Source organism: Nothobranchius furzeri, chromosome 4 (genome assembly GCF_043380555.1).
Source record: "Nothobranchius furzeri strain GRZ-AD chromosome 4, NfurGRZ-RIMD1, whole genome shotgun sequence".
Lineage (NCBI taxonomy): Eukaryota > Metazoa > Chordata > Actinopteri > Cyprinodontiformes > Nothobranchiidae > Nothobranchius > Nothobranchius furzeri.
Genome location: NC_091744.1, coordinates 4,984,319 through 5,012,001, shown reverse-complemented (window position 1 = coordinate 5,012,001; position 27,683 = coordinate 4,984,319). Strand labels below are relative to the sequence as shown.

General features: G+C 44.0%; 1 protein-coding gene across 7 annotated transcripts in view; it reads left to right on the top strand.

Moving 5' to 3' along the window:
* Positions 1-27,683, top strand: part of add3a (adducin 3 (gamma) a) — a 162,745-nt gene that overhangs the window by 67,352 nt on the left and 67,710 nt on the right. For 2 of the 7 annotated variants that reach the window (XM_070550013.1, XM_070550016.1), the window contains one exon: positions 212-266. The exons of 4 other annotated variants lie outside the window; for them this stretch is intronic. The gene's annotated coding sequence lies outside the window, so the exon portion shown is untranslated. Of the gene's footprint in view, positions 1-211; positions 267-19,900; positions 20,017-27,683 lie in introns of all 7 variants that reach the window. One more of the 7 variants, XM_070550014.1, reaches the window with a different exon arrangement.

The window sequence follows — 27,683 nt, the reverse complement described above, 5'->3', positions numbered from 1 at the left end:
AATATGTGGGGAATCTGCTCATCTCTTTTCTTTTATATGCACAAATACAAACTAGTGATGAAATGCAGTGGTCTTACTCTGGGTTTTCCCAGGCTTGTATTTTAGTTGTCAACCTAAAACTGTCCCGGTGGCCCATGCACCAAAGTGCCTGACCTTCTGGAGGTCATCAGCATCACTTTCTGTCTTTTTTTTTTTCCTTTCCTGTTGTCAGCGCGTGGTGGTGAATGAAGGGGATGCAAGGATCCATATGCGGGTGAGGGAAGCAGGTAAGCAGGCACACAGGAATGATTAAAGGTTTTAATAGAGAACACGCTAACATAGAAACAATGATCCAACAAGAGACACAGAACTGAAGGGGTTTAAATACGAGGGCTGGGAGCTTGGGTGATTGGGAAATGAGAGGCATGTGGGAGCAATTAACATGGACACAGGACTGAACAGAATGGGGAGACAGGACAGGGTGTGACAGTACACCCCCCCCCCCCCCCAAGGGCGGATTCCAGATGCCCACAGGAACATAGAGCAGGGCGGGAGGAGGGGGACCCGGAGGGAGGGACCGAGGGACCGATGGAGAGGAGGCAGGGACCAGTAAAGTCCGGGGGCCTGAGCCTGGGGCAGAGGAGGCGACGACGGGCTCTTGGGGGCCTGCGTCTGTGGCAGAGGAGGAGGCGACGACGGGCTCTTGGAGGCCTGCGTCTGTGGCAGGGGAGGAGGCGACAGCGGGCTCTTGGGGGCCCGCACCTGGTGAGGGCAGGACTGGCAGTGACCAGAGGCAGAGACGCCGGAGAACACGTCTTTGACTTCTGGACTGGAGGCGGCGTGACGACCTCAGGGCTGGAGGCGGCGGCGTCGGCCCCTGGGCTGGAGGCGTCGTCGTTGGCCTCTGGGCTGGAGGCGCGTCGTCGGCCTCGGGGCTGGAGGCGGTGTTGTCGGCCTCTGGGCTGGAGGCGTCGTTGTCGACCTCTGGGCTGGAGGCGGCGGCGTCGACCTCTGGACTGGTGACGGCGGCGTCGACCACGGGACTGGAGACGGCGTTGACCACGGAACTGGAGACGGCGTCGACCACTGGACTGGAGACGGCGTCGACCAATGCACTGGAGACGGCGTCGACCACGGGACTGGAGACGGCGTCGACCACTGGACTGGAGACGGTGTCGACCACGGGACTGGAGACGGCGTCAACCACGGGACTGGAGACGTCGTCGAGCAATGGACTGGAGACGGCGTCGACCTCTGGACTGGAGGGGACGTCGACCTCTGGACTGGAGGGAACGTCGACCTCTGGACTGGAGGGAACGTCAACCTCTGGACTGGAGGGAATGTCGACCTCTGGACCGGAGGGGACGTCGACCTCTGGACTGGAGGGGACGTCGACCTCTGGACTGGAGGGGACGTCGACCTCTGGACTGTAGGGAGAGTCGACCTCTGGACACGAGGGAGCATCGACCTCTGGACACGAGGGAGCGTCGACCTCTGGACACGAGGGAGCGTCGACCTCTGGACACAAAGGAGCGTCGACCTCGACACAAAGAAGCGTCGACCTCTGGACACGAAGGAGAGTCAACCTCTGGACACGAAGGAGCGTTGACCTCTGGACACAAGGGAGTGTCGATCTCTGGACACGAAGGAGTGTCGACCTCTGGACACGAAGGAGCGTCGACCTCTGGATACGAATGAGTGTCGCCCTCTGGACTGGAAAGAGCGTCGACCTCTGGACTGGAGAGAGCATTGACCTCTGGACTGGAGAGAGCTTCGACCTCTGGACTGGAAAGAGCGTCAACCTCTGGACTGGAGAGAGTGTCCACCTCAGGACTGGAAAGGGCGTCGACCACAGGACTGGAAGGGGCGTCGACTTCAGGATTGGGGACGTCGACCTCCATCGACTTCTGGACCGGGGACGTCGACTTCTGGTCCGTAGGCGTCGACTTCTGGTCCGGGAGTGTCGGCTTCTGGACTGTCGGCTTCTGGACCGTCGACTTCTGGACCATTGACTTCTGGTCCGGGGGCCTCGACTTCTGGTCCGGGGGAGTCGACTTCTGGTCCGGGGGCGTCGGCTTCTGGTCTGGGGGCATCGGCTTCTGTCCGGGGGTGTCGGGTTCTGGTCCGGGGGCGTTGACTTCTGGTCCGGGAGCGTCGGCTTCTGGACCGTCGACTTCTGGTCTGGGGGCCTCGACTTCTGGTCCGGGGGCGTCAACTTCTGGTTCGGGGGCGTCGGCTTCTGGTCCGGGGGCGTTGGCTTCTGGACCGCCGACATCTGGACCAGAACCGTCGACTTCTGGAGTGGAGGCGGAGCCGCTGCAGGAGGAGCTGCCAACTTCTGGGCTGGCCGGCTCGGGGGAAGAGCCTCTGGGGTCACTGCCGGGGCTGGAGCAGACCGAACTGGAGGCGCCGGAAACTGGGAGAGCAGGGAGGACAGACCGTCCAGCTGGAGCTCCTGGAGACTGAGGCTCTGATGGGGTTGGGCCAGCTCAGCTCGGAGACCGGCGAGCTCTGCTGGGTGGACCGCGGGCTCGCTCCTCTGACCCTTAGACAAGGGAGCTGCTGACTGGACTGAAACCTTCTCCTGGTGATTCGGGGAGGATAGTGTGTCCAGCTGGAGCTCCTGGAGGCTGACGAGCTGACGGATCCGGCCAAGCTCCGCCTGGAGACCGGCGAGCTCTGTCAGCTGGGCTGTAGGTGTGGTTCCTCCGCCTGCAGATGACGGAGGCGCTGATTGGACTGGACACGGGACTGCTGGTCTAACTGGGGGCGGGTCCAAGCTGGTGCGCCGAGCCGGGGCAGCGGCGAGCTCACGACTATATCCTGGGACACAGGGTTGCGGTGGAGCCCGGCATCCTTCCCCACGCCGTGGGCCAACCCCGGGGGAGCACACAGCCAGTCTGGTGCCCACGTAGCAGGAGCGATCTGGAGCGTCTCCCGGTTCAACCTCTCATCTGGCTCCGGGAGGGTGGAGAGGATCGCAGAGAATGAAGTTCGGTGGCGGCGTCTGCGGCGAGGCGACGCCGGAGGAGGAGAAGCCGGCTGGTGGTCCGAGGAGAGAAATTGGAGCAGGCACTCCCAGGGGAGAATCTCCCCGCTGGATCCTTTAGTGGGTTGGATCATTCTGTCAGCGTGTGGCGGTGAATGAAGCGGATGCAAGGATCCATATGTGAGTTAGGGATGCAGGTAAGCAGGCACACAGGAACGATTAAAGGTTTTAATAGAGAACACGCTAACATAGAAACAATGATCCAACAAGAGACAAAGAACTGAAGGGGTTTAAATACAAGAGGGCTGGGAGCTTGGGTGATTGGGAAACGAGAGGCAGGTGGGAGCAATTAACATGGACACAGGACTGAACAGAATGGGGAGACAGGACAGGGTGTGACACCTGTAATGAGATTTTCGTGCAGATTGGTGCCGGAAGCTTGAGTACGACAGGCCGGGAAACATGGATCAACTCACTGAAACGCACAAACGCACACTCTCCAGAGGCTCTTTTTCCCGTCGGACAGATTATTATCGAGCGGTCTGATGAGATAAGCGGGACACAGCCCTGTAAAAGAGACTCTGTATGTCTACTTCATTGTAGAGTTGTGTTTTATTTAATAACTACAACAAAAATGTTTTCCCGTCTTGTTAGACACGGGCATGTATGTACTGATCAACTGTTGGAGTCAACCCAGTTAAAGATGGCTGCCACAGACAACTAACCTTGGCAAATGTAAAGGATGGCTGTAACTAGGGCTGCACAATATTGGACAGAATTCACATTACAATCATTTCCAACCCAGTAATATTTATTGTGAAATAAAAAAAAATACCAGCATTTTCAACAGTAAATCGGTTGATGTTTTACAAATTAAATACTTCTGGGTCAAATCAGCCCTTTTTTGCAACATGATACAATCTTAACTGTGAAAACAGTAAATTATTTTGTCATTCTTCTCAACATGTCAAACTCATCATTTTAAGACTCATGTCATTGACAGAAAAAGGGATAGAAAGCCATCTCCAGGTCAGGGATGAGGTCCTGCCCCAAGTGGAGGAGGTTAAGTATCTCAGGGTCTTATTCATGAAGAGGAAAAGATGGAACGCAAGATCAATAGGCGGATTGTTGCTGTGTCTGCAGTGATGCGGGCGTTGTACCTGTCTGTCGTAGCAAAGAAAGAGCTGACCCAAAAGGCGAAGCTCTGAATTTACTGGTCGATCTACTTTCTTACCCTCACCTACGTTCACGAATACAAGCAGCTGAAATTAATTTTCTCTGCAGGGCGTCTGGACTCTCCCTTAGCCATAGGGTGAGAAGCTCTGTCATCTAGGAGGGTCTCAGAGTAGATCCACTGCTCCTTCACGTCGGCAGGTGCCAGTTGAGGTGGCTCGGGCACCTAGTTAGCATGCCTCCTGGACGCCTCCCTGGTGAGGTTTTCCAGGCAAGTTTAACTGGGAGGGAATCCAAAGGAAGACCCAGGACACGCTGGAGAGACTATATCATTCAGCTGGCCAGAGAACGCCTTGGGATTCCCCCTGGAAGAGCTGGCCCAAGTGGCTGGGGCGAGGGAAGTCTGGGCCGATCTGCTTAGACTGCTGCCCCTGCGACCCGACCCCATATAAGCGAACGGTAATGAATGGATGGATGATGATTGACAGAACTAAGCCATCTCAAACAAAAATGGTCTTTTTAAATCTGCAAGGGTGTAATTAATGTCCTCCAATAAAATAGTTAGTCCACAACAAGTCTTGCATTCACAACCCAACATAAGATACTGCTGGAAACTGATAAAAGTGTCTTCAAACGTGTCTTTGTTACAACGTTTTCATCATAACTTCCCTTAGCATTCTCATATTGGCGTCAAACTTTTTGTTGACTTCTTACCTGATCCAACGGAGGAAGGGTTATTGGTTCAAAGTGCCACCACCATTTCCCACAGGTGTTGCTGAAACCAGTTGCTGTTCAGTGTGTTGTTGATTGATGTATCAAGTAGCCAGATGACATTTGGAAAACACTGATCACGGTCTGCTTCTGCAAACTGAGTAATAACGATTGTGATTGGTGAATCACTGCGTGTCGGGTACCATTAACTTTAGATGACACCACACTGAGTTAATCTGCCTCCGACATTGCAGCAGGACCTGCGATGTGTTTATCGTGCGTAGTTACATTGCAATTTTGAGGCTTTTACAGATATTGGGTCCACCTTTTATGCCGTAGTAGTTAAAAATAATCCCCAACATATGCTTAGGGCTACACAATGAATGAGCTCTTTGGCTGGACTGTTCAATTCAACCTAGTTTTTCAGTTGTATTTTTATGAAACTCAGAAAATATTTACTGGATGCACATCTTCAACTGATTAACTTTTGGAGAAAGTCAAGGTCAACATGACTGCCACATCTGAGCTTAGCCAATCTTAACAAACCCATTGACAACTTGGTTGAGAGTCCATCACATAAAAGCTCGAGCAAAATCGTTTCAAGATATAGCCAAATCGGCTAAATTTCATCACCTTTCAACATGATCTTAGTTTAGAGCTCTGACATGAAAGCAGGCAAGCGATACGCGTTCTTTCCAGGAACACAAGTCATTTAGTAGTTCACTTCATTTTTCTTGTGAACCCTATGTGCTAGTACCAAGTTATACCTTTTTACTACTCTGCAGTTGAGACGTATGCACTGTAAACCAATAAAACAACAGGTTTATTGTGTCTAATAGAAGTGTAGCCATAAATGTCAGGTGCATAAATCACTGGTGACTAGTGATATGTTTGTTATTTAGTGACCCAGTTTTTTAAACAGTCAATAATTTATTTTAATATGCAGTTGAACTCTAGTAAATAGTTATTTGCTTCCATGGAAACTTGAATCAGCGGGGGGAAAATGTTGCTGATTTAGTGAAAAGTAACCCAGAACCTTTAACCAGAAACATGCAGAGATGCATGTTTTATGTTGAAAAAATGAGAAAATGGCAAAAGTCCAAGTGGGCAAAGGTTTCTTTTTCACAAACAACACGTCTAAATGCCAGCGCTCTTTTAATCCGCGGATGTGGGCGTCTTCAGCCTTGACTGACCTGGGAAGTTACTAACCTTCAATAGCAGGCCTTGACTCCGATACAAAGCTTCATGTCTATTGTTGAAACACTCCCTTGTCTTTTCTTGGAGTGCGGGCTTGAATGAGAATGTCTGTTGGGAGGCCGGTCGGTGTGCGGTCAGGCTTCGACCTGTGAGGTGGGACAACATGAAAAGGCTTGTGGGATGCTGGTGGGATGAGGAAGTTTCACAATTTCTTGGACTTTGTTGTGAAATAACTGAGTAAACAACCGCGTCTGGCTTCAGATGTGATTCTTTGAAGTTTGGTCCAAAACATGAAAATAGATGCAGGAATTGAAGAGTTCCTTCAGCTCTGCTTATTCATTCTTTATTTAAAAAGAACAGACTGAGGTGAATGTAGCGACTTAAACCCAAATGGTTTGCTGCACTGCCTCTTTCTTCTTCACTCTCACTTTCTATCCTCATCTCTGCCTTGGTTCCTCTCTTTTCATCTTTCGGGGTGGGATCAACACTTGCATGGACTGTTTGTTTGGCGTTGCTATGGAAACACATGCTAGTGTGCAATTGTTTGTGCCCTGAGCCCTGAATGTGAGTGTGTGTGTGTGTGTGTGTGTGTGTGTGTGTGTGTGTGTGTGTGTGTGTGTGTGTGTGTGTGTGTGTGTGTGTGTGTGTGTGTGTGTGTGTGTGTGTGTGTGCAAAGACTGGGTTGCAGTTCTGCTTTCTGTCTTGATTCATAATGATCTCATCCAGACGCGCATGCTGACATATCGTACACGTCTGCCTCCTCAGATTGAGCAATAAGCTGTTTTGTCTTGTTGCTTGACCACAGATGAGTTACTGGTTGCTCAGAAACAACAACACAGCTCCATTTGAGGAAAGAAACAGTGCATAATTAGTTTGGTAATTCGATTACATCTGCTGCACTGGTACTTTAACGAAGTTCTGCTTCATAAAACATTTTGCAAAAAGGGAGAGGAAGTTCATGAACTCCTGAACTTCACTGCTTTACATATATTGAGTGATATATTAGAGGTGTCACAACCTTTTCCTACTCCCACCCTCTCTTGGGGTCAAACTGTTAGAATCCTGCAGCTGTTTATCTCTGATGATGGGACATTGTGAAGTACTGCCCAGCTGCTGAGGTGCATCTCATTCATCAACCCAAAAAACAAGGTGTCTGGAAAATAAAGCCTGCTTTCTTAAGAGGACAAAACAGCTACTTTCACTTTGGAAAGCATTCACCACAATCCTCACAGAGCATTTACGAATTATTAAAGTAACACTAAATAGTTATTTAAACTTTAAGTTAGAGCTTTAACATTGATCTCAGTGATTGTTGAGTTAGAATTGTGGCCTGTTTCATATTTGACACCACTCTGCAGCTCTCTGTTGGTCAGATACGGCACTTATCACTTTTGTGGAGCAGGTAGGTGCCCTATAGGGGCTACTCTTTACCTGCTTTATGGCTGTTAGCTGTTATGCTAATTGTTAGCATTTTCAATTTGCTGATTGCCAATAAAAAGCACTAGCAGAAGAGAAAGAAGAAGTTTGCTTTGTTGTTGGCATGATAGCAGAGCCTGGAAGTAAAGGTTTTGAAGATGAGCTAAAACCAGGGTGAACATCGGTGGTAGCATAGGAGGCTACTAAATCACAGACTGATGGTGACCCGGCTTTGTTGCTACTGGACTTGTAGTAGTAATACCTTTTGGCCATTAGTGTGGATCTTTTCACTTTGTGGCTTATTTTAGTATTAGTTGGCTCTTGTTAGTGTTAGCTCATTGTTAGTGCTAGCTACAGCAGGCTGCTGCAGGGTGGTTTATGACAGTTGTAATTCCAATTTGCACCAGTAGGGCTGAGGATCAGAAAAGTCAGTGTTACGTTACATACTTTTCTGTCTGTCTTGTTGATTTTTAAATTCAAATGTTACCATTTTTTCTGTAAAATGATTCGTGAAAAGAGACAAAAACCTAATCGAGCACTATGCAATAGATGCATATTTGTTGCATCTTTACAAATAGGATTTCTGATTTTTTTCACTTAACAAATAAGAAGTAACTTTATTTTTGTGGTTGTTTAAATGTTTTTATAGCAAGTAATTAATTGCAATAAGCTTGCAATAAAGGAATTCCTGTTCAGTACCAAAAACACTAAGAGCTGCCAGTCAAGTTGATGCTCATTTTATCTTTCTGTCACTTTATATCAGTTTAAGAAGAAGAAGAAAAGATCTTTTCTATAGGGCCTCTCAAGATAAAAATCACGAGGCACTTCACAAAAAATATGTAAAAAATATAAAAAAGAATTTGGAAAATGATTGAAATTATATTTTTAATGAGCAAAAAATAGACAATTGTGATTAAAAATGTAAAGAAAGAGAAAGAGTGAATAGGAAAGAGGGAAATCAGTGGATCCTGAGGAAGGTGGATAGGGAGAGCAGCACAAGGAGAGGGTGATGAAGGTCACACCAAAATCAGCCTGAACAAGTGAGTCTTTAGCTGCTTTTTAAAGGAGTTCACTGAGTCCACTGATCTCAGGCTCAGGGGGAGAGGGTTCCAGAGTCTGGGGGCCACAGCAGCAAATTATCTGTCACCTTTGGTCTTTAGCCTGGTGTGCTGCACAATCAGTAGGCTTTGATCACTGGACCTCAGGGACCTGCTGGGGGTGTAGGGACTAAGAAGATCACCAATGTATGATGGTGCTTGTCCGTGTAAGGCCCTAGTTTAAGGATCGTTTGTGTTCACCAAGCACAGAAACACGTAAAGATTGAAATGAGGGTTTGGATTAGGATGCCTGTTGTTTGTGTGCACCCTCAGGCCATAAGCACAGTTCTTTAAAAACCAAGTGGAACACATCCTTTATGAAGCCACGCATCAAATGAACATTCGAAGGTTTTAGATTAAAATTACTGCTTAACCACTTGGTAGATAGATATACATTCTATATAAAATGAGACAATAGTTAATTATTTATGATCATGCAGCCCATCTGAGACCAACGGGTCAGAAAAGAGCTAAGTTATCTTGAGATTGAGGCAATCTCTGGAAACAGAAAGCTCTGGTTCTGGGTTTTGATTGCATGACATGACATTTCTTCTGATATTATGAGTATCCATGACCAACATGACCAAAAGAAGAATGGGAGCTGTCACTTTTCTCCCACGCTCACGCTTAGAGGCGTTTGTCAGCTAGTTTAACAAACTCTTCCAATATCGCGAATGGGGGTGAAGATTCTAACCATCTGGTTCGTCTTCATGAAGATTAGCTGATGTAATCCGGCTTTATTGATTTATATATATATATATATATATATATATATATATATATATATATATATATATATATATATATATATATAGTGGATAAATTATAAAGTGTTTCTGAAGACAGTGACTTAAAACGTTCACAAAAATCTGTACCACTTTGCTGTCAGGCCCACCATATAAATAGTTGATGAATAGTTTGTAGATATGTTATGTAACACTTCATAAATCAAGTGTTTATTAAGGGCAAGAGAGAGCGAAAGCTCACTGATTTTTGCCAAATATTGAGCCAAATCTGTTCACCACTAAATGCCAGCTATACTAGATATATTAAACATCTCAGACTAAGTTATGAACACAATTTTTTGCATAAAATACTGTTTATGTCTATTAACAGATTATGTTTATGTATTTAGCAAACACTTTTGTCCAAAGCGACTTACAAGTGATAATCGGCATGTTGCCCTTGAGGCTAACAACAACAATAACAACAACAACTTGACATCAATCATGGAGAGGAGGGAACAAGGAGTGGACGGTGGAGAGGGGGGACGGTTGCAGGGAGGGTGCTAGTTAAGAAGATGCTCTCTGAAGAGCAGGGTCTTCAGGAGTTTCTTGAATGTTGAAAATGAAGCCCCTGTTCTGGTAGTGCTTGGAAGGTCATTCCACATTTGTGGAACGATGCATGAGAAGAGTCTGGATTGTCCTGAGCGTGGTGTAGGCACTGCTAGCCGACGATCCTGTGATGACCGGAGCGGCCGGGCCGAGACGTAAGCCTTTGCAAGAGGATTCAGGTAGATGGGAGCCGTCCATCTTGGACTTTGTATGCTAGTGTTAGCAATTTGAATTTGATGCGTGCTGCTAGCGGTAGCCAGTGGAGCTCAATGAACAGAGGGGTGACTTGTGCTCTTTTTAGCTGATTGAAGACCAGATGCGCCTGTGCGTTCTGGACCATTTGAAGAGGTCTCACAGAACAGCCTGGAAGACCAGTTAGAACGGCATTGCAGTAATCGAGGTGGGAGATGACAGTAGATTGCACCAGGAGCTGGGTGGCATGTTGTGTTAGGTATGGTCTGATCTTTCGTACGTTATACAGCTCTAAGCGGCATGAACGAGCAACAGAGGCAACATGATCTTTAAAGGTCAGGTGTTCATCAATCACGAATCTTGGGACCTTATAGGTCAATGCGCGTTTGCGAACTATGGACCTCATACATCACCGCGTACTCCATAAACTGAACTGTATGGCCGGCGGTGAGATGCCCCTTTATCCCTCACGGATGCCCTTGGGTCCCCTCGTGGAGTTAACCGCCCACCGACCTTCCTCCTTCTACACTACTACCTCTCGCATGGACGACATCATCATTGCGTAGCACCTGCGTGGGTGGCTTCTTCTCGTTTTGCGCGTTGGGGACTATCCCGTTTCCTATCCTCTTTTGTTTTGTGCCTGACCAGGATCCAAGACAAAGACCAAAGGCATCCAAGGAGACCAACGTCCTAAGGGACAAACCCATCTGTGCTTCCGACAATCAAGTCGACCGACAACCAAGTCGACCTACGTCATGAGGGACAAACCCATCTGTGCTTCCGACGATCGAGCTTTGGGCGCGATCCCCGAAACCAAAAGGGGGAATGTTGAGGGTATGCCCTCGTGAGAAATTGCTGCAGTAATTTTCTCCAAAGACTGTGCTAAATTGCTCTGAAAGCAAATAATCACATCAGCGCCAAGAAACTTCATTTCCCATGATGCTTTGCACACGGAAGCATTGTGATGATGTCACCGCCTAATACCAGAAACACGTTCTGCGCATGTGCGGGAGCTCATGGAAGGCTTTCCCGCGAGTTCAGACAGCTATAAATTATTAACAAAGACAAAGAAACTCCGTTCTTTTACCCAGGATCACTGGCAGTAAGGACACGCTCGTTGCACGCTCCGACTGACTTGAGCACGCGGGAGGTCTAAGTGCTCAAGTGGAGCTCATGGATCCGCAGGAAAGCCATCAAACCGGAGAACGCTGGGAAGTAAGAAACCCAGCAGATTTGCTCGTTTCTGCTCACCTCCAGCTGATGTTTGAGGACACAGAACTGCGGAGGAAAGCAACTGCTCCGTCAAACCGACGGACGACGCCGAACCACGGAGAACCGTCAAATCAAACAATGGGGGACGCCTCGCTGTTCTGGTGATCAGAAGACTCATCTTCTCTCTCCTTCTTCCTTCTCCCGTTTCCTTTATAGTGTAGAATAAGCAATAAAACCGCGCTATTGCTTCAAATTACCAGACGAGTTTCTCTTTTCGTTCCCAAATACGTCCGTCGGGTCATTTTTGATAAAGAATAAACTGCTTATTGATCATTGTTTAAATATCTGGGTTGTGTCTGTTAGCTGTGGCCAAGCTGACAAACTTATCAGATATTAATTCAGGATTAATCTTTTGTGTTGTTTCATGACCATTTTGAAATGTTTTGAGTGATTTTAAGGTTAAGTTACTTCTGATTCTAAGTGCTTTGGAAGTTAAAGTGCAAGTTGCCACCCACACTTTAGCCAGACAAAGGGGTCAGCCATCTTGTATTCAAGACTCCATTTTGAATCCATACACACGCACACACACACCACTCCTTTGTGAGAACAACGGACCCCATTCATACATCCTCCATCCCACACAAACACATCCATCTTCAATTATATCACATGGTTATTATTCATTTATTTCATTGTTTATTCATTTGACAAATTGTTTAATTAAATGTTATAAAATTCAGATTTTTGCCTCCAGTAGATTTGTTGTGTCGATGCGAAGTCTCTGCTCCTAGGATTCTACGAACTTCAAGAAAGACTGATAAGAGTTTTGGATTCAATTTTTCCCCGGTTGAAGGGGATGATGCCCCGGGATACCTAAAGAGTATCTTAATTAATTAATACATCGGTAAATATTCCCATATTTACAGAATTTATTGAAGAATCCAAAAGTAAGTTAAAACTTACTAATTACTCGCTACCTAATAACCCCAACACATCACCAAGATTTCGAGCTGCCTTTGAAGGAGCCAGAGATAGGAAGTCATTTTGGATTGAGATATTGTGCTGTATGGATGGTTTTGCTGGGATAACAAGTCGTTCAGTTTTAGAGAGGTTGAGTTGGAGATGGTGGGATTTCATCCATTTTGATATGTCAGAGAGACAGTTTGATATTCGTGCAGAGACAGTGTGGCCGTCCGGTGGAAATGACAGATAGAGCTGGGTGTCATCTGCATAGCAGTGGTAGGAGAAGCCATGTGATCGAATGATCTCACCCAGTGATGTGGTGTATATGAAAAAGAGAAGAGGTCCTAGTACAGAGCCCTGGGGGACTCCAGTGGCAAGATGGTGCACGGTAGAGGATTGTCCAAGCCAAGATTGATCGTCCTGTGAGGTACGATTCAAACCAGGCATGCGCTTTCTCTGTGATGCCTATGCTAGACAGTGTGGGCAAAAGGAAGCCATGGTTGACAGTGTCAAATGCAGCCAATAAGTCAAGCAGGATAAGCACTGAGGATTTGGCAGTCGCTCTAGCTTCTTTTAAGGATTCCATCACTGCTAACAGAGCAGTTTCAGTGGAGTGGCCCTTTTTGAACCCAGATTAGGAAGGGTCAAGCAGACAGTTTTGTGAGAGGTATTCTGTGATCTGCTTGAAAGCCACTCTTTCGATGATTTTGGACAGAAAAGGGAGGAGAGAGATAGGTCGGTAGTTCTCCACATGATTTGGAGGAAGATCTGTTTTTTCTACTTGGCAAAACATAAACAGCCAGTATGCCAAAGAAATCCCAAGAGCTAAAATTATTTCACATATATGTCAGAAGGACCTTGGAGATGACATCCAGTAATTCACGTATTTCGGCTCTGAGGATATCGTTGGTGTTTAACAGCAGTGAACCTGCTCGTGTCAGCAAGTTCGTTTCTGACTTTAGAGTCGGGACATGAGGTAGCAGTGTGCAGCTGAGATACTTGGGTAGGAATTGTTTTTGTGGTTGAGGTAACAGAGACTCTCTCAGCTGTGTCTGTTTCTCTGTTATTACCAGCAATAATTACAGGGCGATTCGTCCACAGCCAGCAGTGTTTGTACCTGTGTGCACGAGGATTTATTCTGCCTTCATTTGAATGATTTTTTTCTTTAATCTATGTCAATTTGTAAAACATCATTGTCACAATACACTCCCAGCAGGTACCTGAGGTCCAGTGACCAAAGCCTACTGGTTGTGCAGCGCACCAGGCTAAAGACCAAAGGTGACAGATCATTTGCTGCTGTGGCCCCCATACTCTGGAACTCTCTCCCCCTGAGCCTGAGATCACTAGCTTAGTGAACTAGACCCAATTCTTGCTTTGCAAAGTTTGGTCTAAGAACGCTCTATTGGAACCTCTGCGGCCCCTAGCAGCATTCACGACAGCTCTTTATAGAGGTTTCAAACGGATTGAGCACTGTGATTGGTCTACAGTGGTAGACCAATCACACCATTAGCTGTGCCAGTGGTTGGAGGTGTCCCAATTGTTTTTGAGGAAGGTTTAGCTGGTCTGTATATCTGGTCCCAAAAGTACTCAAGCTACGCTAACAAAGATGCTTAAAAGTTCCTCAGTTAAAGGTGTTTTAGAATCACTACAACCACAATAAAGGCTAATTAGGTGTATTCCGATGTAAAATGTGGTATTATTGTCAAATTTACCGAGTTATTAAAAATAAAACATGTGCGGACAACTGTTGTTGAGTTGCATTAGTTTACATCAAAGGAATCTGTGACCTTCTGGAAGGAGTGTTCCATTTCATAGTCAAATAACTTCATCACTACAACCTGGAGATTAGGATTAAGGGTAGAGGTAACACTGGGAAATGGTATTCAGCCTAAGTCTTTTTTCATCTTTTATAAAACAAGAAAGCTCTAAGGAAACACCTCTCCTCTAAAGGCTGAAGCAAGATATTAATGACACTGAAATGTGATCATGCTGAGCCTTGCAACACTGCTAAACACTTTGGCTGGTGCCAAATGTTTTGTTGACAGTGTTGGCATGAGGCGCAGAAATTCTGGTTTCTGTTAGGTTTTTTATGCTACATGTAACAAATGAAAGTAGCTGGAACTCTTCTTGCAGCTTTGATTAAAATGTGAAGCTTCAAAGCACTTTCACTGTAGCTGTACTTTTGCTTTCATGTTGCTTTTAACTTGCTATTATTTTATAATCCTGCAAATGATCGTCAGATGTGCTGATTTTACGTCATTTCTTCAGCTTTTGTAAAAAGTATTTCATAATTTCTGTAATTAATAGCATTTAACCAGGGATATGCAAAAAACAAAAATGTCAGTATTTAGGACAAGAATATCTATTTGTTGACCTAATAGTTTCTGTTGCATTTAGCAAAATATTAAGAGGTGGTCTGATGGGCTGTTATAGCAGAGGTGATGACAGCATGTGGGTGTTGTCTAGATCAGCTTCAGGACCATTTCTGATAAACAGTACAAATAGCAAACGAATGCAGGGTTCCCCCCAGAAAATGAGTTAAGCCTGGCGATTCGGCCGTTGGGGGGTGGGGGGGTGGCTCCGTCCTGCAGCGCTCCTCTGTGAGAGCCGGGGGGGGGGGGGGTGCATACGTTCCGCTGCTGTTTCTCACCAGTATCAGCCGATGTAGGGCTCTAGTTCCGTTGCGCCGTTCGTGTCAGCGGACACGGTAGGGTCGGGGAGGGGGGTGGGACTTGACGCTTAGCCTGGCGGGCCGCCAGGCTTATAAAGCGCTGGGGGAAACCCTGGAATGCACCTGAAACAGAACCAGGAAGAATAAGTACACACTTCATGCCATAAATGATTGACAACAAGTCAAATCACAAAAAGGTGCAACGATACAGTTTAGAATATTTAAATTAAGGTTCATTACCTCTGGTCTAAGACAAAAAACTAGGAAAAGTTGGCATCTTTTACTTAATGCTTTTTTAACAAATTGAACTTTAGAAAATAAAACTGATAATGAATCAGCTGACACACACATCCACAAACTGCATGTGTGTTTAAAAATGTTCTTACTTTATACATCTTTGGTTCTCGTAACACGTCTGGAATGATGGTAGATGGTATGGCCTGTATTTGATATAGTGCCTTGGAGAGTGCTAGAACCCCCCAAGGCACTTTACAGCCCAATCAGTCATCCACCCATAACTACACACATTCACACCCTGGTGGTGAAGAGCTACAATTTAGGTACAGCTGCCTTGGGGCACACTGACAGAAGCGAGGCTGCCATATGCTGGCACCACTGGTCCCTCTGACCACCAGCAGGCATAGTGGGTTAAGTGTCTTGCCCAAGGACACAACAGCAGCATTCTCTGCCAGGAGCCGGGCTCATCCTACACCACTCCTGAGCTTTTGCTGTCCATCTGCAGGTAGCACACCTAACAGTGATTTACAGGATATTAAAATATTTCTAAATAAAACTACATAAAACATGTAAGTTAACTGAATTAGCATATTTTAGAACCAGGAGACACAAACATGACAAAAAGAAAAGTTAAATCTTCTGTGTTTCATATTTTATGCCTAAATCTAGAACAAACCTAGCCTAACCCTAGACACTTGATAGTAGACTATTTTTATTTATTAGAATGAATTTAACTGAATTCTAAACAGCCTTACCACCAAGCATGACCCAAAGTTGCTCTTTTGACCAAGTTGAGGACTGGATGAAACTTCCTCTTGCTGCTCTTCATCAAAAAAGAAAGCAAACACTTGAAAACACACAGAGATGCTCTGCTTACTTTTTCACTTTCTTGTTTTTTCTGGTAAAGACAGATCAGGCTAATCACGCTTCAGTACATCCATGCATCGGTGTGTATTCCTTCTTTCTGCTCCTTTTCCTCAAACAGGGACAGTTTTGTTCCCTGGTTTGGGAATGTAGACCCGTCTGAGTGCGTTAAACATTAGCTGGGGTCTCATTTATTAAACATTGCGTAGAATCCTTACTAAAACCATACTTAAGCTCAGCAAAAAAAAAAAAAGTACTTACGCCAGGTAGGTTTGTGATCTATCAAACATGGAGTACGCACAGCTGCACGCAATCTCATAATCTTCATAAATCGTAGACTAACGAGAATGTTTCTCAGCTGCATTTTAGTAACATCCCGCCCTCACCACGCCCACTTACTGCCATAAATAGTCAATGCAAAGTGGCTTGTGGATCTCTTGCATATACATAAGCCGGCTGTTGCAGCGCTCCGCTAATGACGAAGGTGACCATAGATCAAGGCAGATCAAGGAAGCGCTATTTCGCAAGCAGAAGTTGAGGTACTTGTGGGTGAGGTGGAGAAATGAAAGGAAGTGCTTTTGCAAATGAACAAATAAAAGAAAATCCACGGAGTGGCACAGCGTTGCTGAAGCCGTCAATGTTGTGAATTCTTCAGACAGATCTGTGGCGGATACAAAAAAAATGGTCCAATCGGGATTCAATCCCCAGACTCCTGGGTGAAAGTCACGTGCTCTAACCAGTCACCCAAACGGAGATCTCCCTTGACCAAGTAGTCAGGGCACATGATTAATCCGGTCACAGTGACAGGACACACACTGTCACAGACGCATGACATTCTGTCTCAGTCTGTCCCTCTGCTGATATTCTGCATTCCGTATTCTGCGCTTCAGGCTGTGTGTGTGTGTGTTTGAGTGTGCGGGCATGTGTGTGTACGCGTGTGTGTACGTGTGTGTGTGCGCGTGTGGGGGGTCTTGTTCTGTGTGAAAATGAAGCAGTACAAGTGATAATGCTGCAGGATTTCATAATTTTATCTTCTCAGCAGCAGCACTGCAGGTGCTCTCCATGTCCAAAATGTGCATAAGCCAGGTCCTTAGTCAACTTAAAGTTGCGCACATTTTTCCGCCAAGTTTTCCTTCATAAATCCCAAAGTTTGCGTGGAAAGTTGCGTACACAGTTTTCCGACCCCGTTTTGTGCGTAAGCAAGCTTGATAAATGAGGCCCCTGATCTCTAATCCTTCTTTAGCACTCAAATGTGGATTAGTGGCTATAGGATCACCTGGTGTAAAACTACACAGGCTGTTCTGATCTGCATAAGCAATGAACTATATCAGCATTATAGGTGTGTTTTCATTGTAGATTATTATGGGGATAATAATATATTAAAGCTACTTGAATCGGCTGTCTCTGTTAGTTCTTTGTTTTTCCAAGATTTTCTAAAATAAATGTTGCAGAAGAAGTAAAAGTTGTTACCCAGGACCTGCCGGAGGCTGTCGTGTAGCTTTAAACTGTCCTCAGGGGAACAACTTGACCTCGCTGTAATGTGGGAAAATGGTGTTTCAAGCTAAAGTAGTCAAAACAAGCCGCGTGAAAACAAATTGTTTCAGTGTACGACCCCTAACTAAGCAAGTTTTATTTTCTTAAGCCCTTCAACAACTATCTCACTCCCTGTGTGGGGTCTCCACATCTGTTGTCTATGGTCAAAGCTAAAAGGTCCCAAAATGAGCTGAAGCCTCCGTACGTTCCTGAATAGTTGGCATCTCTGAACTGTCCGGTTACTGCCTAGCACTTGATGGGAATACAGTGACTGATTACTGTGCATGAGCACTAAAAACATCACAGCATGAAGTTTGTCCTGCAGAGTACTGTCCTGTGCTCTTCTGTTTTTGTCCACGGCATATCAGCAGAGGAAAGAAACAAATGACTTCAGCTGCAACGAGGAACCTCAAACATAGTGTTGCGGTGAGCAGATGACTCATTAATCATTCCACTTGATAGTAGTTGTGCAGAAATGGCGCAGTATCATGCAAACAAATGTCAGCGTTTGGAATTAGTCTGACCTCGTCTGTAATGTGTTGCATGAGTCAAACAAAACAAAAACAGTTATTTTGTTTCTCTCAGGGCTGTAATTGCATATTGTTCAGAGACACGCTGTTATCAGCCGGTCATGAACAGATGTGATGGCTTCCCTTGACTTCAGCCCTTTATTTGCTCTAAGTGGATCGAATGTTTGGAAGCTGTGTGTTCTGTGGTTTATGTGGAATATTTGCAGACGGTTGTCTCTTGCGATTTTCCTGGAGGCAGTTGTTCTTTACTCTAGTAGCTCTACAGAAACAGTTTTTAACGTTTTCCATAAACCGGCACTCATTAAAAGTCTGAGTGTGTAACACTCAGTGATAAACGACAGCATTTAACTGTGAATCAGGCCCGGGTGGTGCATGTGACCGTGCACATTTGTTTAGAGGGGAGTTGGCGATAAAATGCTGAGTAATACACCCAACACTGAGGCGAGGGGGTGGATTGTATTCGTTCTGTGCCTGTCACTTTTGCAGTGCTTACTGGCATATTGACTGCTCTGCAGAAGGGAGGGAATCTGCTTGTTGACTGCAGGAGGCCTTTCCAGGATCCAGGGTCTTCTTTCAGCCCTGCACAAAGCTCAGCATGTTTTACTGCCTTAATGTGGCTCTGGTTAGAAGGTCGGGATTTGTCAGTTACTTTATAATGGGCATGAACCAGCTGCCCTCCAGTTACGGGTAGAACACAACTGGACTGAGTGTGATGAAACTGAGTAGGAATGAATAAATGTTATAAAGTTTCAGCTGAATCTGGAAATCTAAACATAAATTATGGCAGTTTTAATGTAAATGTTTTGTTAACGTGCACATTTATTGTATAAATCTACCAAAATACAAGCTGGTTGAAGAGATCCTGTCCTCTTTTTATGGCAAGATTGTGTCTGTTCATTTTAACTTGGATCATTTCTTCTAGTCTGAGTTCTCCCTGCATATTAAATGGGTTCTCTCAGTTGTACCATCAAAGGGACTGGTTCATGTTCTCTTCACACTGCTTTTATTTTGATAAGCTGCTTCTATTTTATTACTGTCCAAATGATCTCTTTAGTTAAATATTTAAATGAAATCTTCCACATTTATATTTAGATTTCAACATTTAGACATAAACTCATTTTTGTTTATTTCTAAATATGTATTTTCTCATGTTATTATTAGGATCTAAATCAGGTGTGCCCAACCCTGGTCCTCGAGATCCCCTATTCAGCTTGTTTTATATCTCACCCTGCTGATTCAGTTGCTGAATCACCTGTTCAACAGCCACTGAGGCTCTGCAGAGCACTGCTAATCACCACTGATTCCATACAGGTGTGTTGGAACATTGCTAGCTAGGAGGGCCAGGGTTAGGCACACCTGATCTAAATGATGTGAAATGTAATTCTAATTTAACTTTTTTACAATCAGCACCTATAGACCCTTTTACTGTTTGTAAACAATATGACGTCAGCGAGAATGCGCGCGCAGCTTGGCAACAGAGAATGGCGTTGTGTCAGGCTTTATCAAGCTACGCTGCGGGGTTATCGCCGGCAAATCTTGAATGTTATATTATTAAACTCACTTTAACGAATGGCAACAGACTTCCGGATCCCTGTGGCATTACGGAATGGGTGGAAGATGTAGGTGCGTGGCCAGATATCCAGTGGCCCGATATATATACGTTTTTAGTGGAGAGGCCCAGTAAGTACACACGTGAGAAGCTACGGGCCTACAAGTCGTTAGATGCATACAACTATGTTGTCTGTGGCCACGTACAGAAAGTAAAATATCACGACATAGACTCTGAGTTTTGTGTCTTGAAGGCAGAAGTCCTTCCTAGCCAAAGACAAGGACACAAGACTGCTATGGACGAGGCTTGGGTCATAGTAAACAAACCAGAGAACTACGTCTTCACAGCCAACTGTACCTGCATGGCAGGGTGATAGCATAGGTTTCTTTTTTTAGCGTGCTCAGAGTACAATCGTGTTAATTTTAGAGAAATACAGTTTATACTAATATGCAGTGAGAAAATACAGATGAATTAGAATGAAATGTTAATTTGAAGCATGAAATAAAGCATATACATTTGTTTAATTCTGTCATTTTGATGTTCCAGACTTGGGTCATGCTGCAGCCACGCAGCAGCAATTTTATTCAAAGTTGAGCTTTGTGATAGGATGGGAAGAACAGAAAAGGCTGCAGTTACATCTCAGTAGAACACACGTTAACCAGCTTTCTGGTGTAATCTTAGTACATAGTTACCTTACCTGATATAAAATGGGCGCCACAAACTCGAGCATTTCGGATCGTGTTTTCAGTCCAGTTTTCATCAACCCTTTTGATGGCCTGCAGCCACAGACGCCTCCGATTTGGTTGAAATGGATGTGCTCCCTTCGGAATTCTGTAAAGTGTCAGTCCACTGCTTGAAGAGAAGCGATTCTGGCATCCATACACGCAACAACCCGACATTTTTATGTGCTCAGAACTTCAAAACAAAGGGTTTAAAACGCTGTTTTAGTATTGAGTGTGAATGAGGAAGCCTTCACTCTCGTTGCCAGGCTGCGCGCGCAACTTTTGATGACGTAGGTAGTAAAAGGGTCTATTTGGCTTGCTGTCCTACACATATCTGATTGTTAAAACATTACCAGTCTAATTTCTGTCTTTTTTTATGTATTCATTGTGCATTTAATCCAAATCAATAGTCCTGCACATTTTGCACATCATCCTCCTTGCGCCCTGGCTGCTGAAACCAATCTGCAGGATGTGCTTTGTCAGCATTTACTCGGATCAGAATCAGTGGTGTCTCTATTATTCTCTAACATAAACATTAAATGCAGTATGCCCATTGAATAAAAATGTTATTCTTTCGAATGAGAATGATCTTAAATTAGAAATAAAAACAGCTTTAGCTGCTTGACTTCATGTCAGACTGCCTCCCTTGAGACTTTTTTATTATGTAATTTAATAAACCAGCTGCACAAACAATTCCTACGAGTTGGTCATGTAGTGTCTGTAGGATCATAGCTCTAGTTTATTGGCGTAAAGCAGCTGCAGCCCCTCGAGCCAAACGATCTATCTATGCATGTGATGCCAGTCAGCAACAGACTGCCACTGTCTACTGGGGGTCTGCACTGTCTCAGTGTGTAAGAGGCTTTATTACCTCTTTCTAAAAAAATGTTTTGGTCCCGATAAGAGTTAAGTGTGAGTGAACTGAAAACCATAAACAACTGTAATGCAAGGAGACATTTCTGGTTAAAAAAATGACCCGTTGGCCTTTATGAGGAGCTCTTTCTAGAATAATAAGAACATTATTTTGTAGTAAAGCAAATGGGATTCTTCAGCCTTTTCACAGTTTGTAATTTTTATTTGCTTAATCAGTTAATTAGTTAATAATATAATGAGAACATGTTTCTACATGTGAATAATCTAAGCAAAAACCTTTTCAGCAGCATGTCTAAGGGCTAGTTAGCATTATCTATACGAGGTAAGAGGCCTGTTAAACATTTTCATCAATAACATTATTTGTCAAATCAAATGTCTGAAAATGCATTTACAAACAGGCTGAATGCATCAACACATTTAAAAAATGTATCAAAGACTAGAACCTTACCTAAAGTCCATTTACCCCAACGTGGAGCCCTGTGGTACTCCTACATGTTGTTGCTGTCCTTTTATACTTTTATTTAGAGTATTTTGTATTTACAGTATTTACTTTCATATTTACTCTTTTATATGATTCTGTCAGCCTTTCCTAGACCAGGGGTCACCAACCTGGTGCCCCCAGAAACCATATAAGTTACCCACCGACCTTTTCCCCAAATAGCACAATAAGTTCTGTCGCCATCTTTTTTGATCACAAATGCATTAAAGTTTCTGTCCGGAGTATTTCTCTTATCCAATGGCACCATTGAGTGACTGACAAGCATATCACACAGTCAGTCGATAAGTTTTTTTAAGATGGCGACTTCACTTTTCTTGTTTATAAACGTGCTTCTGTAGCCTACAAAAAGAGCTAAAACATGTCGTTTTACAAGTATTATTCTCATGTCACGTTTTGTTTTCATATATTTATATTTTGTACACTTGAAAAATTCATCAACTCTGCATCAGCCGAGGTATTCCTTAAATTTGAAGCATGGAAGCGGTAGTCTAACGCTATTGGTTAGCTCTGGCCAGCACTCAGTTTCCTATTGCACGGAGCTCTGTGGGCCAGGGGGTGTGCTTAGCAAAAAAATAGAAATAAATGTATCGTTTACTTTATATCACAGATTTCTGAAAAATCATATATAATTTCTGAAAGGGGAAAAACTCCGGAAAGCTACTTAAATGTGGATATAAAACTACAATTTTGTTTAAAATAAATTAAAATATGTTTATTATACATGAAGTTAGTTTAACTCTGATCTATTCTGGTTCAAAGGTCAGGGTTGTAACAACTTGGTAGCCCTAAATATCGCACAATATCTCTGAAGTAGCTCTCAGCTTTACAAAGGTTGGCGACCCCTGTCCTCGACGACCAAAGCTCAGATGCATTCATACCACTGAAACCCTTAACAAAACATCATTTTTGGAACCAATATTCAGAGGTGTCGACTAGAGTCATTATTTTAATGACATCTGACTTGTGACTTGGTCACTCTTCTGCCAATATTCACTTTAATTAAAGCTTTTATTGTGTCAGCTACTTCCTGTTTAAACCTGCTGATCACTGACTTTTCACTTGAAGAGCCAAACCTCATTTCTCGACAGCGTCATTCAGCATTAGGATCATCATTCTTAACTAATTTACTTCTGCCCTTGATTTTGAGTGATCATAGTGAATCATAACTTGAACAAACACAAAACTTTCCCCACTTTGTTTCCTGCTGCGTTCAAGTCACTCGGCAGCATCTGTAGGAGCACGTTTAAGCTGACAACAGAAGGAAAATCTGGGATGTCACCGGGTTTTTGTCTTGGCACGCTTTCAGTTTCATCGCAGATTACCAGGTGGATTCTCACTCGCGTCTGTTGCAGAGTTGTTACAGTTTATTTCAAAATAACTTTGAAATAACTCCTTATCACCCGAGCTGTCAGGTTATCTGGTCGACATGCACCGGAACAAGTCAGATGAAAACTTTTGACGTAAATAGAGTTTTATTAGAATTTCAAGACATTTTTTATGTTTTTGTCCTGAATGGAGATAGTTACTTAAAGCTGAAACATTAGTCCTCCTCTTAGAGGCAGCTGATGAATCACATAACATTATTCTTCCTCAGATAGCCAGAAACCTGGAATAGCTTGACTTATCAGTTAACAGATCACACATTTATGTTGTTTTTAGCTTATCTTCATGTACTTTTAATCTCAGAATCACTCCAACATGTTTAGTGGTATTAATATTTGAAAACCATTTAGCAGGTCTGATAAAGTTTGGAACACATTTCTATTTGGGTTTTAAGTTCCTCAGACTTCTTTTACAATGACACGTGCAATTTCAGGGTTGCAGATGCAATTAAACGGGATTAAACCTTACTAAAGTGAAATTACAGACCTCTAATTGAGTCTTTGTGTACCGTTTGTGTGAGATGACAGGTGTTACCACTACTAGTGTTGAAATCAAACAACACAAATCACCGTTTGGCTGACAGCCTCTTGACGTTTTGTTGGCAGCTTGAACTGTTTGCTTTCTTGTGTACGTATGACATTTGAACTGGATGGAGTCCAGCTTTAACTAGAGGAAATTAGTGCTTTGTTTTTCTTTGGTGGTATACTTACCTCTGACTGAGCTTTTCCCCCACTCATGAGTCAGGCTTCTCATCTACAACTAGAGGTTACACAACTGATCATCGTATTTTGGTTCAACAGGAAACAGGAGGGGAGAGTTCTGTTTCATCAGAATCTCTGAAGCTGTTGTTTTTCATTTTTGTTGAAACTTCAGTTTGGGTTGGATGTCATTTATGTAACAGCAGGAACAGGATCTGTCCTTTGGTTTGACTTTGATGAAATGGTTTGCATACATTTGCCTTTGGGTCTCTGTTTTGATGTCTCACCACCCTGACATGTGTTGGTCGGTGGTGATGAACGGCGGGATCGCCCGTTGACCTGTCACTAATCAGCACAATGAAACATTTCCCACGCACTAGATTTCAATATCTAGTGGGCCGTGACAATTGCTGCCTGATTTAAATCAAACAAACAAACAAACAAAATTAAAAAAACTGATTGATTTGGGTTTAGTTTGGATTTCAACCCCCCGTCATTCATTCTCCTCGTTCTCGTTGAGTTTATTACAAACTAAAACCGAAGTGCTCTGTCGCTTTTTCTCCCACAGCTTAACTGGTCTTCTACAAGACCAATAGTGTCTGCATCAGTGTGAAGGGTTTAAACTTTTGATGCACTTCATGAACCCAAAACTGTTTTTTGCTTCATAAAAAACCTACCGGTGGAAAATAAAAATACAGAAACAAAGAACAGGATCACCAGTGAGAACTTAACCCCTCGTAGACTAAAAGAATCCAATTAAACCAGGAGTCAATCAGTCATTTATTTGCAGTGGGTCTCACACGAATGCCTTGTGTGTTGTTCTCGGGGGGGGGGGGGGGGGGGGATCTCCAGTGCACCATTTCTCAGACATAAAAGTGGCCCACATCACAGCTGAGCTTCAGACGGCAGATTTTGGAGTCCTAGTTCCTGATATTTGAACAACTCGCCCCAGATTGGCAAACAGCAACACGACTCTATCACTTTTTGCAACATGGATGTTTCATCTCTAAGCCTGAAGGAGCTTCTGCCACGTGGGGACGTTGCTAATGCTAACGCATAGCTTAATTAGCCAATACGTCCGCTGCTTTTTGCTGAATGTTAAAACAACAACAAGCATCCCTGTCGTGAGTCAAGATTGGTGAGTCCATGAATGTCAATTCACTGTGTGACATAGATCTGTGAGGATTTTCAAATCCTAGCGCTTCATCTACTATTTTCTATCATAGGGATAGGTGTAGGAGACTATTTTCATGTTCAGCCTGCATGAAAAATTTATTGACCCATTAAAATCAGAAATAACATTAAAAAAAATGTTTCTTCAGTCAACTACACCTTTAAGAGCAGAAGTTAGAGACTCAAGGAAGCAGCATAAACACACGGGGGTGGGACTATGGTGGCAGAGGAGTTAAGTGCCCGACCCATAACAGTGGGTTGCAGATTTGCATCCCCCGGACACTTCACCCTCTTCGTCTGCTGGTGGTGGTCAGAGGTAGCGGTGTGTGTATCTAGTGTACGGCAGCCTAGCATCTGTCAGTGTACCTGCGCAGCTGTGGCTATACTGTACCTCATCACTACCAATGTGTGAATTACTGGTTTTGTTATGAAGCGCCTTGGGGGGTTGTAGGGCTCTAGAAGGTATAAATAAATGCAGGCCATTTACCAGCATAAACCCAACACCAAACATGTATTTTAATATGAAAATACTTTCTTACCAATTATAGATTTAACATTTTGTCTATATTTCAGTGCCGTAGTTTATCAGTGTTTCTGATAATTAACACTACATGAGTTAAATGAATCTGTTTACGACCTTTTCCTGCATTCCTGTTGTTAGTAGGTCATGAGGTCAGTTATCAGGTTCATTAATGCCAACAAAGGATGTGAAAGTGCAACCGAGACAAAAAAGTGAAAGAAAAACGCATTAAGAACTTTTGAGTTTTATTGGTTTAAAGAGACAATGTGTAGTTTTTACCATTAGTTTCCAGAAATATCCATTAAAATGTTGTTGAAAATGAATGAAATGATGCCCAGCTGTTAGGGCTGGGCGATATGACGATTTTAGACCGTTTTACGATCTACACATCTGACGGTCTGTCATTTTTGAGAGACCTTTTTATCACGATTCACAGCTCTGCTGTTGGAATTCTGCCTCTGAATGAAAAGGGAACTTACCCCAGGCGAATGACACGCCTTTGTTTGATCCTTAACCAATCAGAGTGAGTCACGGTAATGTATTAGGGCCCCGCTTGTTTTCACCTGTGTGTGAACAAACATGGCTTCGGCCACGGCTGAGAGCGACAACGAGGTTTTCGTTCCGAAGAGGAACGCCTCGTCCGTTATATGGAACTGGTTTGGTTTTTCACCAGATGACAAAGAGCAGCGAAACGTCATTTACAAGGAGAGCGTCAAGGCAAGTGATGGCAACGCCACAAACGTGTTTAATCACTTGAAAAAAAGGCATCCCAAACAATACAATGAGAGCCAGCTGGTAGCTAAAGCTAAAAAGTCTGCGGCTACAGCGGCAGCAGCTAGTGCTTCTTCCAGGCAGCAAACGCTAACAGAAACACTCACAAAACTCACTCCCTACGACAGAGACAGCAGACGATGGAACAGCGTGACAGATGCAGTGACGTACCACTTGGTTAAAGATTTGTGTCCCGTGCGAACAGTAGGAGTGGGATTTAAGAAAATGATAAAAAAAATTGGATCTGCGCTACGAGTTTTCCAGCCGCAAGTATTTTTCGAGCACCGCCATTCCACGCAGGTATGCTGAATGCAAAGTGAGAGTTGCAGAAAATATTCAGAATGTGCAGTTTTTTGCTACCACAAGCGATCTCTGGTGCAGCCGCACATCACAGCCGTATTTGAGCTTAACTATCCACTACATGAGCAACTGGGAGCTACATAGTATTTTGAACAAGTTAATGTTTGCACAATACGTTTGCAATTGACATGTTTGCACTTTAAATATGTTTACGATATTAATTTATGTTAAGTTACTTGAAAAACGAGAAAAACTGATTTTTGTAATCGTTTCTCTCAGGGCTTTTATCATCTCTGGTGTGAGTTTAAAATATAAGTGTGTTAGCACCGTGCTGATTATCCCTAATATGAATAAATGTTTATTTATTCAATGTTTCTCTTCTTTAATATGCAATAGAAGTTATGCTATTCACGGAAATCGTGATAAAATATTGGAAAAATCGTGATATTCTATTTTTGCCATATCGCCCAGCCCTACCAGCTGTAGAAAAATATTGGCGACTTTGTAACATATAACCATAAAATCAGGTCTAGAATACATGGGAGCAAGTCTAAGTCTCTGGACGACGCCATATTAGATGCCATGTTTCCTTCTTCGAGAGCCCATGAGGACAAAATGCATTTACTGACTTGTAACAAACGGTATGTTGTTGTTTTACACATGTACTTCTTCACTTGTTGCCAGTGATGAAAGGGAGTCTGATGTGCTTGTCATGTTGCAAACGTTTGCACTCCCCAGGGCTTTTTGACCCTAATGGGCATCTGTTGGTAAGGTCTTACTCCAACACAAAAATACTGCTTGTTTGCAACAATTTAGGTATCCTAATGCCTGCTATTGCCAAAAAAAAATACACACTGTCACTTTAAGTGTTACTGTAGCTGTCTGCGTGGTTGGTAGCACTGCTGCACGAAGGTTGCAGGTCCGAACACGGCATTTCTGCATGTCCTGTCAATGCATATGCACGTTTTTTCTGAGTACTACGGTTTCCTCTCACAGAATTAAAACATGCCTCTTAGGTTAACTGGAGACTCTAAAAGTGTGTGTGCATGTGTGATTGGTTGTTTGTCTCTGAGCTAAGACAAGAGAGTAGGCTCTAGTGA